Source organism: Sciurus carolinensis, chromosome 4 (genome assembly GCF_902686445.1).
Source record: "Sciurus carolinensis chromosome 4, mSciCar1.2, whole genome shotgun sequence".
Lineage (NCBI taxonomy): Eukaryota > Metazoa > Chordata > Mammalia > Rodentia > Sciuridae > Sciurus > Sciurus carolinensis.
The window spans coordinates 27,028,460-27,043,562 of NC_062216.1; the positions used below are offsets into that span (position 1 = coordinate 27,028,460).

At 40.9% G+C, this 15,103-nt stretch overlaps 1 protein-coding gene and 1 non-coding gene across 2 annotated transcripts in view; one reads left to right on the forward strand and one right to left on the reverse strand.

Annotated features, from left to right (window-relative positions):
* The window catches only part of Galntl6 (polypeptide N-acetylgalactosaminyltransferase like 6), a 1,064,176-nt gene that overhangs the window by 879,696 nt on the left and 169,377 nt on the right, over positions 1-15,103 (forward strand). The gene's annotated exons all lie outside the window — the stretch shown is intronic.
* On the reverse strand, positions 12,407-12,479 carry Trnav-cac (transfer RNA valine (anticodon CAC)). Its single transcript has one exon. It is a non-coding gene; the product is annotated as a tRNA-Val (tRNA).

A 15,103-nucleotide genomic window follows, 5' to 3' on the forward strand; every position in this document is an offset into this window, starting at 1 on the left:
CATCCCATTCTGCTTCTCAAGCCAAGTAATTTTGCCATGATCTTCAAGCAAGTGCTTCCAAATCTTGCCCCTTTTTCCCTCAAACAATCAAATCAGTGCATACAAACTACCATCGTATTTGCTTCCTCTGCCTCAAACTTTAAACACACAGCTCTCTCTGAGGTCTTAAAATTTTTGCCCCAAACTTTTGAAGGAATTAAATTAGAATAAACATCAATTTAGTCTAGAGATGAGGCGCAGGAGAGTAAAATCAGACTTGGCCATCACAACTTCACCCAGCAACCAACTGACCTTCGCACTCTTCCAGAAAACTCTCAATCAAGCAAACCAAATAACCAATTTCATGAAGCCTAGGTGGTATGCAATATCAGAACTAGCATTTGCCTAGCACTTTCACAGAATGTAAAATACTTCACTACACTGACCCCTTTTAGTAATCCTTTAGGGATTAGCCATTGTTATTTTTCTACTTTTGTAAATAATGGGAGTGAAAACTACAGAAGTTAAGTAACTACCCCAACTAATAAGAGGCAAATTCAGGACTCAAAAGCATCTCCATTCATTCATTCAGACTTCAGACCTGGGTTTAATCTATAATCTCATAGAACTCAAAATCAATGCCTTCTTTCATTCATTCAGACTTTTAAGTCCTAAAGTTAATCAATAATTTTCTTTACCTCTCCTCTGAAGAGAAACTTCAGGAAGTTTTTTTGTCCATTAATGTTTCCTAGTGAGTTCATAACAACAAGAGCGGGAAAAGAAACAGATTGCCTCTTTCCCCACACTGAGTTCTTGTTAGGCCAAACTGGAGCTGATAGGTTGAAAATGTCAGCTCTCAGTTACTTACTAATGAAGGGAAATGTCAACAATGCCAGCTTCTGTTCTGTTTATAACAAGATCTAATTCAATATTTGACAACCGCAGAAGGACAAAATGTTTAGGGAAAAATACTGTCGCACTTCTAAATGGCGTCCTCGTCTGCAGAGGGTGAGGATAAATGAGCAGAAATGGCTCAAGTGTCTAAAAAACTAGTCAAAATATTGAATAGAATCGATCTTCCTCAAAATTCCAGAATGAAATCTCACTGAAGATTTTTTTTAAATATAAAGAAAAATGCTGTCACATAGGCAGAGTTGTTCCAAAGCAAAATTGTTAGTTACCCAACCCTCTATAGAGACCTGTTCCCCATTGCTCAGCTCTAGAGGCCCGTGGGCTGCCCCAGCCTCCAGTCTTCAGGGCAGTCCTATGTGGTTAACAATTCTCAGGAAGGGATTGCACAGTCTCTTTTCCCTTGTCAGGGTCTGCCCAACAAAAACAACTCTTTCTTTCCTCCCCCAGTTGGGCGCTTGTGTGCTACATCAATACAATACTCCCTGTTACTCTCTCCTTCCTTTGGCACTCAGAATATTAATGAAGTCAATTCCTAAATTAACAATCACAACTGTTACTTTCTGGTACCTCCCTGATCACATACTTTGTCCTGGTTTATTGAGATCTCTGTGTTCCTGGGATAGTTTTGACCTTGAAATGCTCTCTTTCTGGTTTCTGACCAGTAGTTTCTGACTTTTGAACCTCTATCTTCTGCCAACACTTTCTTTAAGGGTTGCATCAGGAGGCCTGGTATGTTATACTATTTGGGAAGAAGGGGAGTCCTAGTTCTCCATCCTGAGAGATTTTTACCCCTGTATACCAGTCACTCAGGACCATGGTTCCAGTGGAGCCCCAGAACCCTGCGACTTTTGTTCTAACTATTTCCCATCTTTGTTTCTTTGGTAGTATTCCCTTTTGAGTGAAAGACTTCTGACTTTCATTCTGCTCTTGCTTTGCTGCTGCCTTCCTGATCAAGCTCTAGCCTGGGTTTTTCATCCCAAGCATCCCTGGGTAGAATCATTCAATCCACTCTAGACCTCAAGATCCATTCAATAGTTATCCATAGACTAATACCACTTAAGACCTAGCAAATGCTCCCCAAAGAATCATAGGCATCACAAACCTATATTGAGAACTTTTTATTATTCATTTACCTGTTTTCTCAGCCATTACCTACTTTGCTCTGCTTCCCAAACTGGTGTCCTAAGTCTTTCTAATATCTGAGGACTCTGCTTTGTCCCACCCACCCTCGAGATGTGATTTGACTCTACTTCATTCACTCCTTATGAATTCTGTGCTCTAGCATATGATCATTCAGAATGCTTCCTGGCCTTCTTTAATTTAAATGCTGTTTTCACTTAGCTAAGGAATAAAGCTCCATGAGACCATGAAAATATTGTGAGAATATATGGCCCCCTTTCCAGTACCCAAAGCTTAGGAACATTTACGTTACCCATGAGAGCAGCATACCAGAGCATGGCAGAATTTAACAAAACCAGCCTGGCACAGTGTCACATACCTGTAATCCCAGCAGTTCAGCAGACTGAAGCAGGAGAATCACAAGTTTGAAGTCAACCTCAGCTGCTTAGCAAGACACCAAACAACTTACTAATGTCCTGTCTCAAAGTAAAAAGTAAAAAGGGCCCGGGATGTGTCTCAATGGTTAAATGCCCTTGGTTTCAATCCCTGGTACAAAAGAAAAAAAAAAAAAAAAGAATTTAGAAGAACCCTCCTCCATTCTGCCAAATTTCATCTTCTCATCCCAGCAGACAGGAGTTATAGACCCAAGGCCTATGTATATGTAGATCTATTTTCTCACCTGAAGCTTCCTTGCTAAGATATCTTCTCCAGCTCTGCTAGCCTTTCTTCCCTTCTCAACAACTCTCTTCTCTTCTAATCATTGCTAACATTGACACTAGACTGTAAACTCCATAAGGGCAGAGACGACCATTTTGTTCAAATTATTCAGTGCTGGCTCACTAGCACCCAGTTCCCGCACACAACAGGCACCCAGGAAATATTCACTGGATGGATGAAATAAATGCTAAAGTCAGGAGAGACCCTGGTCAGGTAGGCCTGTATGTATCTGAAGAAAAGATGAGTTTTTCAGAAAAGAACACTAGCTAAGGAAAATGCTATGGTAGGACTGAGCACAATTCACCAGACCAGGCTGAATAGAACATTACATGAGAGTGTAGATAATAAAGAAGAAATAAAGGAGATGACAGAGGCCGTTATTTTCTATGTAGGAAGAAGAAACCTTATCAAGAATCAACAGGACGGGGGCTGGAGGTGGAACTCTATGGTAGAGCACTTGCCTAGCATGTGTGAGGCCCTAGGTTCCATCCTCAGCACCACATAAAAATAAATAAAATGAAGGTATTGTGTCCATTACAACTAAAAACAATCTTTAAAAGAACAAACAGAAGGACTTCCTGTTGTCATTTGCATTATGAATGGCAATTAAGATCATTTTCAATCAAAATCTGAGCAATGACATCTTTAACAAAGAGACTATGAACTAAGGTAAACACACTGATCTTTCAGTTTTGTCCATTTCTAACAAACCATTTCTAACCCAGATGCTATCAGAATCAAGGGCTGTCTAGATTGAGCTTATAAATCAGTTCAAGTTATTTTCTCTAGAAAGTAGATACATAAAAATAACTGGAATGAGACAGAGACAAAGGCTGACTTTGATTCTGTGCTGATGGCTTCCGAGAAGGGTGGAGTTCCCTCAGGATCACACGTGGCGGGAGACAAGCCTGTGCTCAGAGATAGAGTCAGGGGTGTCTCAGAAACAAGGACTTTAGGAAGAAGACAATGCCCTGTCTCTGTGCTCTAACAAAGAGTAGAGCTAAAAATGAATCATAAAATAGCAATGCACACTCCTCTTGAGGCAGAGATATGAGCAATTTAGAAAAGTGATATGCTTTTGTTAGCTTACCAGTGACTAAGTCATCAGTCTTTATTGTTTGCTGTTCAGGTTATTGATTTGAATCCAAAAGCAGTATCTATGGGGGCTATTTTCATGGAGGCACGGTTTGGTCAAGATCATCATTCCCTCCTTCAGGGAAATAATTAAGCAATGGCCAGGATGCCAAATGACAGAGACAAAAATATCTTCCTCCTCTTCTTCCTCTTCGTCCTCTTCTTTCTTCTTCTTTTTGTAGGAGGGTGTCCTAATACTTATTGTAGTAGATTTGAGTAGATTCATCTAGAAAGATGTTTAAGAGAAAGAAATGTGTGTTTGTGTTTCTCAGAGTACCATAAAGCTGGACAAAATGAGCCAGGCATGGTGATACATGCCTGTAATCCCAGCAACTCAGGAGACTGAGGCAGGAGGATCTCCAGTTCAAAGCCAGCCTCAGCAATGGTGAGGTGCTAAGCAACTCAGTGAGATCCTGTCTCTAAATAAAATACAAAATAGTGCTGGGGATGTAGCTCAGTGATCGAGTGCCCCTGAGTTCAATCCCCAGTTACCTGCCCCCGCAAAAAAGGTGGACAAAATGAGCCCTTGCGGGAGGAGTATTACAAAGAGTGATTCAATGGAAAGGTGAAGGCCCAGGCCACCCATCAGGAGGAAAGGCGTCATGCTGACTGTGAGATGGAGAACGATTCTCCAGGTGGTGGTCTCTGATCCAGAGGTGACTTTGAGGGCATCTCCAGCTCTAATCTTCTTCAGGTGTAGAACTCAGTGGCAGCACCAGAATACTCGTTGCCTCTATACCTTCCTCCCGTTTGCTCTGCTGTGGGTTGGAATCACAGAGGAAGACAAAGACTGCCCAGGTCCTGCTGTGTAATTCTGGTGAGCCAGGGCAGGGGAGCAGGAAATTCATAAAGCCAGAGTCTTCCAGGCTGCAGAGATTGATTGGAAAACTTATCCGCAGCCTGCTAAAAGTGATACACAAAGAGAGAAATTATGTGAAGTTAAAGGGGAAGATAAAAGTATAAATCAGAGGAAAAGTAATTGCATCACAAGCCAGAAAAGGGGAAGTGGTTCTGAACACTGTGTACGTAGAGGCAAATAGTAGGGAAAAACAGGACAGCTGGAGAATATTAGGGTCTGTGTTACATAATGCCAATGCGGGACCAGGTTGTCTTTCCTTCCTCTTCCCTACAGCCTGGACCTCACTGATTGCACAAATTTAAAAGTCAGTCAAGAACACCAGCTTTCTAAGTCCTTTTTCCCCTTTGCTTAACACTGCTCCAAGAATTATATTTTAACATTTGTAATAAAGAAATCATCTCATGGAAAATAATTCTAGCATATGTAACAGGTTTCAGAAATACAGTTATAACTCAAGAGGGCATAAATGCAATTTTCTTTATCTCTATAACTGAACTCCACAGGACCCCAGAGTACTGTTTTCCAGTGTGAACAGCAGGCTTGCTCCAAACCCATTCGGGATCCAAGACAAGAGTGCAAATGAAGGCCCAGGTGGCACCTGTCTATATATTTAGAAGTTATAAATCAAGCTAGCAAACCACTGAATTTTGTTCTGTGGTCCTACCTTGATAAATATACCTTCATGACACTCTAGAGAGCCAGGTTTGCATGCAGAATTCCTCTCGAGTGTTCTATGGCTGCTTATAGCAGTGTGGGGCTGTGCAACCCTCGGCCATGTTTTCCTACACACTTATTCTTCCTGCACCCCGAGGGCCCACACAGGCAGGCATAGAAGCCCACATGACCACTCTATGGACAAAATAGTCATCCTTTGGTCAAACCTCAACTCTAAGGGTGTAAATTCCAAGCCACAGGAGGCCATCCCCATGAAAAAGAACCAAAGAAGGAAAATAATCACAAGCCTTATAAGTACACTCAGGACTATTTTTGCAGAGACTAACACAGTCTCCAGAACCCAGCTTACAAAAAGTGTGCAGCCTCACATGAGCATTCTCTTTAGTTTGTCTTTTTAGTTCCCAGGACTACCTATTTTCATGGGAGTGACATAAGAAGATCAGAGCTTGGATTCTCTTTCCTGAATCTGAGATCATTGAACATTAGTGAGCCTTGATTTTGACAATTAAAAATACAGTTGCATCTGGAGGTTGTTTCTTGGATACTCACAGACAGTAATGCCCATGGATACTCAAGTCCCTTGTATGAAATGGTGATGTATTTGCATATAACCTACAGATATCTTCTCATAAACTTTAACCCATTTGTCTCATCATCCCAAAAGTGGAACAGCTATAAAAACTTAAATGTATACTATGTAATTATAAACTAATAATAATAATATAATTGTAGTACAATATTATTTAACATAATATATATAAGCTCTAGATTATGGTTTCCAACCTATTTTAATGAACCTTTGTCAATTTTGCTGAAATATTTTCAGAATTTGGATTTAATCCAAGTTTTCAATTCTGCAAACATAATGAATATTTAAATATTTCAAAATTATCGTAAGTCATTCAACTGAAGCTTTTATAGGTGTTTCCCAACTGGGAGAATGGGACAAGAGGGGTTAATGGGTTAGGTCATCTCTAGATTACTTATAACACCTAATTCAATAAAAATGCTGTGTAAATGGTTGCTATAGTATCATGTTTAGGGAATAATGACAAAGAAGAAGTTCTGTACATGGTCAGTAAAGATCAGTTTTTTTTTTTTTTCTGAATATTTTTTATCTATGGTTGTTAGAATCCACAGATACAGAGGGCCAAGTATATATTTGTTGCAGTGTATAATTTGGTCTTTTAGAAGTAAATTTTCAATACATTAGATGTTCAAATCCAGTCAACTCAGTAATCAAATTCCACATCAGGATTGTTTTCCAAGTTGCTGTGCTCAGATTTCTTCCATTCTCCTTGCCCACCATTATTACATCATGATACTACACAAAGTCCTCATAGGGGAGAAGCATCATTTGCAACTTTATCTTCCTCAACGAGCTCCAGCTGGTCCCAGACGTAATACAGCAGCTCTTTCACAGGAGGCTTCTGTTCTCATTGGACCCCTTGATATAATGTCCACAATGTCCACCCTCCATGTGGTCTCCTGGCATGGTGTGTGGCCCTTCCTGAGTTCTAAGTTCTTGCTAAGTATCAGTCAGAGAAACCCAGTTGCATGGTCTCACTGATCGGCAGCTTTGATTTGTTCAACCCCGAGTCTTAGAGTTGGTTCCCTTCACTCTGCATCATGGCTACCCCTGCCTGGTCCTCTACCTTTCAACTCTCATCTACCTCCTACTCTTTTTCTTGCCCAGACAGGTAAGAGTTCCACATATAGTAGGGTTTACAGGGACCAGGAAGGTCCTATCTCAGGTCCCAGGTTGGCCCAATCACATTGTACAATCCTTTTCACTCTAAGGAGCTGTTTGCATAGAGCATGTTACTTAGTGATATCCTCAAAACATCAATTCTATACAACAAGTATGGACAATCCCTCTTGTCCTGGAATCCTAACTCTGGCCTAGAGTCTTCCTTTCTCTACCACACCCTTACACCCCTAACCCTCATGAAAGCAAGGCCAAAGTCTTCAATTTGACTTGGTTGAAACCAACAAATCCTTTAGCCTCTTTCAATGAACTTTTGCTCTTGCAATGGAAGCTCTTTTTGTTTATGTTATGTCATTTGAAAGGCAAAAGCTGAGCAATTACTTTCCTGTTCTTGGTGGTGCTTCAAAGGCAACAAAAGCCTGAGGTTCCCTAGGCCAAGAGCCAAATGCAATAAGAATTACAAAGAAAAACCTACCAATAATATTTTTTCCAAATACATCACCCCACTGCACAAGTTTTTTATATATTTGTACTTTAATTGACATACTAACTGTACATATTTGTGAGGTACAATGTGACATTTCCATACATGCATTTCATTTCTTCCACAATGCAAATTTTTATAATGCATGCTTTAAGTGATAGAATGGGGAGTAAAAAAATAAATAACTCTACCAGCACATTAGCTATTGAGAGAAGAAGGGAAAGACAGTTCAGTTTAGAAGTAAAATACACTAAAGCACTTCAACCCAACTAAACTCTTTTTATTTTAGCAATTGCCTTCTGTGTTAGTCAGCTTTTTCTCACCGTGACCAAAATACCTGACAGAAACAACTTAAGGGTAAAAATTTATTTTGGTTCATTTTACAGAGATTTTTAGTCCATGGTCAGCTGCCTCCATTGCTTTTTGCAAAACATCATGGAGGAACAATGTGGCAGAGGAAAGCTGCTCAGCTCATGGTAACCAAGAAGCAAAGAGAAAGGGGCCAGGGACAAGATAGAGTCCCCAAGGGCATGCTCCCAGTTACCTGCTTCTTTCAACCATGTCCCCCCTGTCTACTCTTTCCACCTCCTCCCAGTATTTCATTCAAATTTTTAATTCATCAAGCAAATTAATTCTGATAAGCTCAGAGCCCCAAAATCAAATCACTTCCTAAAAAGCCTCATCTCTGGACATGGTTACATTGGGCAACAAGCCTTCCACCCATGAGCTTTTGGGGGACATTCCAGATCCAAACCAAAACACCTTTCCTACACCCCCCACCACAAAGGGAGGGCAGCCTGCCACTTATCCTATAGCACCCACTCACTCAGAGGTCACAGTCAGCATGGAATCAGGGAAAAATCATTCCCACCAAGGTATCCCACACCAGCTACCCAAACACAGGATCTTATAAACTTATCAGCATCTTTTCTTCAAAAGTATGATCCAATCACCATTGTTTATAAAATCAGTATTTTAAAAAAGAGAGAGAATAAGACAGCAAAGCAACTGAACTGAGAAAGAAACAAAGACACTTTTTTTAAAAAAATCTAATTATCCTCATCAAGAATCTAGAACAACATTCATGGGAAGAGAACAAACAAAATCCTCATTTAAAAAATGATTATGAAAAGAAAAAAATGAACGTGACTAAAGTCCGAGCTGGTCACCTAAAGGAAAAAGTCCAGGAAACTCTCAGAATGTAAAACAAAAAAACAGAACCAGAATCTATATTCTTTTCTAGGGCTGCCATGATGGAGCACCATGAACCAGGTGGTTAATGCAAGGGAAAGGAATTATCTTACAAGTGTTGGAGACCAAGAAGTCCGGCATCAAGGTGTGGGCAGGCCACGCTCCCTCTGAAGGGCTAGGGAAATATCTGTTCCGAGTTCCTCCTGGTGTCTTGTAGTCTCATGCATGGTTTACACCACTCTGGTTTCCACAGGGAAACCTGTGTGTCTTCACATCTTCATATCATCTTCTTAGTGTATGTACATAAGATGAAAACTAAGAGAGAGAAGTTATAAGAAGGGAGAAATGAATGCAGTGGGTATTCACCATCCATATAAAAGCAATCTTAGAAAACAGGTACAGTGGAGGAAGAGAACCAGGGCTCAGATCCCCAAGGATATCAGCACGAACCATGTCTGCCTGACCCTGGCTATGTCTTTACCACTTCACAGAGTGACTACTGGTAGTAGGTACTAAATGAGTGTTAGCTGGAAGAAGAATGAGTTTGGAGTCAGTATTTGCAGAGATACCCTGTACTAGATTTTTCTGTCTACCCATCCTTTGGGACCTCATTACTTTTCTGTTTCTGGTATCTGTTGTCTAGTTTTGACCAGCACAATGGAAAGAGAAGTTAAAATATTTACTAGAAGATTAATGGGATGCTGAGTCTAGAATCCACAGTGAGAAGATTTGTGTTGTCTCTAGAATGGGAAAATGCACCAAAGTAGTTCAAATATGATTTATGCAGAAGGGAATTGGAATACCATAAATTGTAACTACTTGTTAATTGTAATTGAGCCTTTTGCTATTCATCGACTTTTCAGAGAATAAAAAGTAAGTAATACATTCTTTAAGTAATGGAATTCTGACTCACTGATATACTTCTAATCTTTGCTTCTTGGTATGTAAAATTTTAACTAGGCACATCCTGCAAACTACTTCTTGGCTCTTCAGACACGTAATTCATCTTGATCTGATGAATACTTTCTTCCAGTTTTATTTGAAAAATTCCCTAGAAGTTATGGACAATTAAACCAAACCCAAGAAACTGAAATAACTCTTGGAAAGACAATATTCCCGTAATTAGACACATGTCTGGAACATACATGCATGCAAATAAATTCTACAAAAAGACCATTTTCTCAACTGAAATCACATCATAGCCCAAATAATTTTATCTCAGGTAACATAATATAGTGAATTAAATATAGCAACCAAAAATTTATTAGGACTAGTGTACGTACTAAAATAGTCAAAGGAAATTCTTCCTAAATACTCTTCTTTAATACTTACAGTATGTCAGGGGTAAAGGAATTCTTAAATACAGCCAGAGATAAATTTTCTTACTTGACAAAATATATGAGAATAATTGGCAGTGAAAACATGACCAGTAGCTTAAATCTTTAGAAAGGTTGTATGTATATTTTTATTTTTATTTTAGTGTTACTGAGAAAGGGAACCCAGAGTGGGACTGCTTATTGCCTAAGATGCCGAGTCCAGCCTAAAATACGTTGGACTCAAGCTTTTGTTTGGGTTGCACTGCCACCTGCTGGACATTATGGGGAATCGTTTTAAAAGAAAGCATTGACAAAAGGTCAAATCCTTGTTTTTGAAATGAGGTTTTGACTCTTAAATTAAAGGTAATACACCCTGTGTATCAAGGTACATAGCACTCAGGCTGAATTCCAAAAACATTATTAGTTGCAGGAAGATGAAATAAACCAAATAGTCACACTGTGGCTTTATTTATAGGTAAGTGGACATATTGACAAAATCCTCTGATAGCTCTTCTAACAGCGCTCTTGAAGGAAGTCCATTATGTATGATGTGGGGACAGAAATAAGATAGATCACAGAGATTCTCAAGGATAGGTTAGAGTAATGTCTGACCACAAAGTAGATGTGAACAGAAAACAAGATTTGAAATCAAAAGACGTTTCATTTACCACACATCTGCATCTGCTAGGCAATCCTGGAGCCTGCAGCAGCCCATAGTGGTCTAGAATTTGAGCATAGTAGTTGTTAAATAAAGCCTGTCTCTGCTGTCAGTCTGTCTGGTGATACAGAGATGTAAACAGACACCTGTAACACACCGTCTTCATCCAAAAGTAAAGCGTGTGCTTGGACAAACTGCTCTGAATTGATCTGGCAAAAGGAAGTGGGTTAGAGAAAATTGAAGGGAGTGGATCAGGAAGAACCTCAGGGAGCTGAGAATTGGGCTACACCTTGAAAGATCAGCAGGAAAAGGAAGGAAGGGAGGAGGGAAGGAAGGAAAGAAGGAAGGATGGAAGGGAGGGAGGAAGGGAGGGAGGGAAAGGGAAGGGAGATGGAAATAGGAAAAAAAGAAGGAAGAACAGATGGCTTTCAGGGCATGGTAATTGCAAAACATCAGGGGTATCAAGGGCAGGACTGGATGCTGACCCCCGCTGAGTTGGGAGGACTTTGCTATGAACAGTGTCCTCCCACAATGCTGTGTTGAACATAAGTCTCCAAGGTGATGTATTTGCAGGTGGAGTCTTTGAAAAAAACCAACCCATGAGGGTGGAGCTCTCAAGAGGGGTTAAGGCCCTCCTTGAGAGGTTGCAGGCACCAGTGTTCTCTTGCTCTCTGCTGACAGTCAACAGAATGTGCACAGGCCATGGACAGGAAGAGACCTCCAGAACACACTGCCCTGCACACTGACCTCAGACTTCCTCTGCAGAACAGCAGGAAGTACATCTGTGTTGTTCGTAAGCCACCTGGCCTGCAGGACTTTTTAGAGCAGCTAGGGCTAAGGCAGGCCTTGAGCCTTGAACCTCCCCCTGAGGCAAGAGGAGGCATCCCAAGCCTTCAGCACAGCCAGAGCCCAGCTGGGCTACTCAATAATTTCTAAACTTGGGAAAATAACTCTGAACCCTGAGTTCTTCTATAAAACATACATAGTGGCAGGACCAAATTTGTGTCTAGATCTAACACCACTCTCTACCGCAGCATGGTAACTCATAATATTATCCATAAATATTGATCTATAACACAAAATCAATAATGCCAAAATCGGCCATTGTGCAGCACTTGTGGGATGTTAATTACTCACTCCTAGGTCTCCAATAAGCCTGGACTAAGATTTTAAACAGAAATTGAATGTGTATAGTTCCACCAATTCACATTTGATATATTAGTAGTATGTTAAAATATTTTGAATTGGACCATTGTAATGCTTTTGGACACTCCAAAGGTCTTTCTAGGTTAACACTTTTTATTATCTCTACCAGGAACAAACCCTGATTTAATGGTCTGTGTCTGTGATAAAGCTTAAATCACCACCATTCTCTTTCTGAGTTGTAAAGTTATGTGACTGCGCAGGTTCAAAAATTCCTTTCCGATTACGAGGAGTCTCTGCTTGCAAGCAGAACTAGCTTGGGGCTTGTTCCTGAGAGAGGGGCTTCCTATGCTGGTGCATAACTCCTGTGCAGGATTAGACAGCCCTGTAGAAAGGAGGCTCCAAGGGCTCATGTAGCCCAGGGACTGAAAGGGGAAGAACCTCGCTTCCAGAACATCTGCTTTATGTAGAAAGAGCTTTCTTTCTTTTTTTTTTTTTTTTTTTTTTTTTTTGGTGGTGCTGGGGATTGAACCCAGGGTCTTGTGCATGTGAGGCAAACACTCTACCAACTGAGCTATATCCCCAGCCTCCAGGTCTTGAACACCAGCTGGACTTGTGTCAGTCTCTGTCCCTGCTGCTCCTGTCTGAGTTCATCCTCATAGGCTGAGGTTTTCCACCTAATAGGAGAGGATCATGGCCACAAGTAGTGCTTGTGTTGGCACCTTACAGCTCTGATCAGAGAGAAGAGATGGTGATTCCCATTAATGCCAGTTAGAAAAACATTGCTTTGACCATGGCCACTCCTGTCCCAATCACTCTTAGCCTAGGAAAGAGAAACTATGACTGCCAGTCCCAAAGAAGCACATTGGTGGTGGAGGAAGAGGTAGAGGAGGGTGATGTCACCCACAAGGACAGAGGGAAATCTTTGGGGCTGTCATAATAATAAATATCCATTGCCCCTGACCACAGAACAGACCCTAGGCTGGATATGTAGAATCCAGCTTATAAAAGTTTTCAGTAAGTCAAATTTCTAAATTAAAGTGCCAGATATTTTCTCTTATCGATGATTCTGGAAACCTTGTGTTGACAGTTTGTTGGAAAACTGCAATTTAAGGAAGAAATTGTAACCATTCATCATTCTGCAGATACCACTGTCTGTGGATACCAGAGAGCCCATAAGTTGAAGAAAGACCAGAGAAGGCATCTTTTCTCCTCTCCCCAGTAGTGATCTAGACCAGGTAGACTCAGGCAACCAGAATAGATGAAGTCTGCCTTTGATCTACCTCCATCACACTGGGCAGCCCCCCTACACTGACTCTCCCCCTCTGCCTCTTTGCCTTTGCAGCCCCCCAGGCCCTTCCACCTGAACCCCATCAGAATTAGTAATAAAAACTGGTCGTTTATTGCTGGTGTGACTTTCAGATATCATTCTCTCTCCTGAGAAAGCTGCTAACCCAAACTCTAATACTAATCCCATCCTGCAGTAACAGAATACTATGAAAGATGTTTCATGGACACGAGTTCATGCTGTCTGGATATTTATAATAGATATTCATAATAGAGGGGAGGAATCTGCTTCTGCAGCTTCTAGTTTAAGAGAAAAGACTCTCAGAGAATCCTGGTGGGACTGAGGGGTGGGATTATTTAGGGAGAGGCACCTCCCTCTCCATTCAGAATCTGCTGCATTACAGAGAGGTGTAGGCTCCCCCGGGATTACCTTTGGATGGGAGATTTTTAACATACCAAGAGATGCTCATGTGATTCTGAGTAGAAGGCATAAATGAAGAGACTGGTGTCTGCCTCTTGTGCAGAGTCATCTAAAGGCTAGAGTATGGGTGGAAGTACATGGCGGCCAGGTAAGAAGAGGCAACCAAGGGAAGGCCTAGTGTACCACGTGACAGGACAAGGAGGAGGAGACTCCCCAAGGATCAAGCGGATAGAGATCCAAGCCTGCAAGTCCTATGAAGGACTGTCCAAGAGAACCACCTGCCAAGGAAAGCAGAGGAAAGGTTGTGCCACCAGGCCCAGGCTACATTCTCATCCTTCATTACATAGTGAAAGGCTTTTCTCCTGGTGAAGGAATTTGAAGAAAACTGAGCAAATGAGAGGAGCACTAATTACTTACCAAATAATCTGTGATAACAACTACATTCTACAATCTGATTCTAGAAAATTCTAGGATGGGGACTATTGACACTTGGTTTAGACCTTGAAGGACTAGGAGATGAAGCCATCGAAGACAATGACATGAGTAGAACCGTGGAGGTGAGTTCAGACCAAGACAGATGAACTGGTTTGCGTGGAGTCTGGCTGCACAGGGAATTACTGTCAGTGTTAACATCAAACATACTTTGTGAGGTCCACATACGGTGTGTTTAAACTGGATCTTAAAATCTTTGATTTTATTCTTTAAACAAAGCCTTAGGAGGCTTCTGAGCAGCAAACTATACGATCCTATCTGTTTTTTAGGAAAATCACTCTGGAGTCAGGGTACACTGTTCAGAAGAGTTGGGATAGAAAGGAACTAAACACAGTCCCTATCAAGGAGGACAGCAGGAGGCTGCCATGGCTCGTCAGTCTGTCCCACTTCATTCAGCACCATCCTTCCTGACTTCCACAATTACAAGCAGAAAAGAGAAATTGCTAAAATAAATGTTCCTATGATGAGTTTCCCCACCTGGAGAAGTTCTTGTACCCATCACAACCAGACAAGAACACAATCTCACACACAGTTGGCCTTCATTTCTATTGTTCACACCCAGTTAAACTCCTCATGGGGGTCCTTCTGTGGACTGGGGAAGTTTCCTACATATTCTTCAAAAATAACACTTGGTGCAGTGCATTTCTCCAAAGCATGACTTATTTTATCATGTGTTTGGGGAAGGGCTGTCAGTTACCCCTGCAAAGGCTTCCTACGAGATGTGGCAGTTAGATCAAATTGGATACCAACCCAGACATCCTGAAGAAGAAAAAAAATCAATGTAAATAAATGTAATTTCTAAATAAAATATGCTTTTACCTAATTGAAAAGTCATTATCAATTAGTCAAATACAACTTTAATCAGACATGAATGATTCAGGAATTCTATATTTAGAAGAAGAACACAGGATGACATTTTAAAACCTTCATGTCTCATGCCATTAGCCTTGAAAACCTTTTACCAGATAACTGAGATGTGAGTTTTAATTCCCAGTATCAAACCAAGAA